This window comes from Arachis duranensis, chromosome 4, assembly GCF_000817695.3.
Source record: "Arachis duranensis cultivar V14167 chromosome 4, aradu.V14167.gnm2.J7QH, whole genome shotgun sequence".
Taxonomy (NCBI): Eukaryota; Viridiplantae; Streptophyta; class Magnoliopsida; order Fabales; family Fabaceae; genus Arachis; species Arachis duranensis.
In genome coordinates, this window is record NC_029775.3 from 109,214,753 (window position 1) to 109,216,914 (window position 2,162).

The 2,162-nt window shown below is 21.1% G+C and overlaps 1 protein-coding gene across 3 annotated transcripts in view; it reads left to right on the plus strand.

The window, feature by feature from the left end:
- The first annotated feature begins 1,872 nt into the window (after positions 1–1,872).
- Positions 1,873–2,162, plus strand: part of LOC107485790 (U-box domain-containing protein 33) — a 5,132-nt gene continuing 4,842 nt past the window's right edge. For 2 of the 3 annotated variants that reach the window (XM_016106323.3, XM_016106322.3), the window contains exon 1: positions 1,873–2,117. The gene's annotated coding sequence lies outside the window, so the exon portion shown is untranslated. The remainder of the gene's footprint in view (positions 2,118–2,162) is intronic. The other variant, XM_016106324.3, reaches the window with a different exon arrangement.

A 2,162-nucleotide genomic window follows, 5' to 3' on the forward strand; every position in this document is an offset into this window, starting at 1 on the left:
ATAAAAAATTACGTTGGAAACGGTTTCGATTCTGACCCTAAATATTAGGGACCAAAACAATGCTTATCCCTTAAAAAAAATATATATACAATCAATATTTAATATTAGTTAAATATTTATGTGTCCATAAAAAAATGTTTCAAGATTTATTAAAATATTTGGTTAAATTATATCCTAAAAACACATTTAATTTTTAGAGCAAAATAATAATAATATCTTTTTTTAGTTTTTTATATATTTAGGATATATTTGGTCACAGTGAAAATTTTAAATTATTTTAATAATTTTTATTTGTATAATCGTTTTTCTTAAATAATTGATTATGTGGCAATTAATTTATCTTTGGATAATGATTTTAAGATAATCTATTGTGTTTCTTATATATGAAAAAAGCTGTTTTAAAGTGATATATAAAATCACAAAATAGGTATGAAATAATTATTTATACTACTTCATATTTTATACTTCAAGTCAAATAGATAAAATCATTATAACTCAAAACAGTAATGTTTTGCCTGGAATCAAAACCTCCAAGATATGTTTATAAATGTAGAAAATTAATTTCATTTCAATAACCTTTATTTGTATAATCAAATTTTAAAATCATAGATTATTTATAATACCCAATAGGTAATATCTTAGATAGAATAATAAAATCATTATAACTTTAAAATAATAAAATTTTTGTTTATAATTAAAAGCAATATTATTTTTGCTCAAGTTATTTTTTAATTTCTTCCACAAACATCTTTTTTTCTTCAAAAACAATTTATTTTTCAAACATCATTTTTTTTAGCATGTTCCCAAACATGTTTTCCGACGTTACTTTCACTTATAAGCTGATTTTCAAGGTAAAACGATTAGTTTCAATTATAAATTAATATTTTTCCATTTTTTAGTCAAACAAGATATTTTTTGGCAAGGGAATTCTTTTCATAATTTTCAAAATTGCTCAAAATATATTGAAAATATNAATAAATTATTATTTTTTATACGAAATATTTTAATTTAAAAATTATATTTTTATATTTATTTTTAATAAAATAAACCTCTAATTATCTGTTTCGTTTCACAAAAAAATTTAATATTATATTAACCTAATACTCTGAATGAGTAGGTTATTTTGTCAAACGAAATAGATATTTAAATTTTATTTTGTAAAAAATAAATATAAAAATTTATTTTACCAAAATTAAAATATTTTAGATACAAAATAACTATTTACTCTAAACATAATTTATTCTTGTACTAATTGATTTATTGTGTTATAACACAATTTTTTGTAATTGTATTTTTAAATAGTCAGAGTTTATAGTTTAAAATAATTAGTATATTATTATAATTATTGTCAAAGGAGTATTATATTTTTTTTATTTTTTTTGAAGCGCATTATTATTAGTCTAGCAAGACCTTATTAAAAGAAAATCCTTTAAAAATAAAAATTTATGAATGGGATAAATAATATATCTTTAAAAAATTTAAAAAACATGGCAAAATAATAGAAAACAACAATTTTTTTATGAATGACAAGCGATTATTTGTCAATATAATTCGAATTTTTACAAAAAATACTTAAAAAGAGCTAAAAAAATTATGCTTCTAGACTTTTTTTTTTCATTTTTAAAATTTTATTTTGGCTATTAAAAAAAGTGCAAAAACATTTCTCTTAACATAAAATCATTAAATTAAAAAAAATATCTGATGGAAATATTTTTTTAAGACATTTTTATCATTTTAATCCTTCTTAATATTTTTGTCCATGTTTAAATATTATAACGTATTTTTAATAGTTTTATCCAATAATAAATTGGTAGTTTGAGAGTGTTTTCTGTTTATACGCAATGCAATGAGAATGATTAGAGGTTAAGACAAGCTTGCTCTTTTCATTTCTTAGCCTCTCTCAGATCAGGTTGTTCAGTCTCTTCCAAAACTGTCTCTTCTCACTTCTTCCTTTTTCATTATAAAACACTTCCTCTCATCACTTCCAACCTCAATACCTTCTTCTTCTTCTGAACGCTTTGGTGCTAGTAAAGATGTTCACTTTTTTAGTTGTGTGATGAGAACTTTCAAGTTAGTTGAAAGACAAAGACAAGGACACACACACTGAGTGGGTTCAGGTTCGTTAAGCTCTTGTTATTTCTTTTTTTTTTTTTTGGTATTTG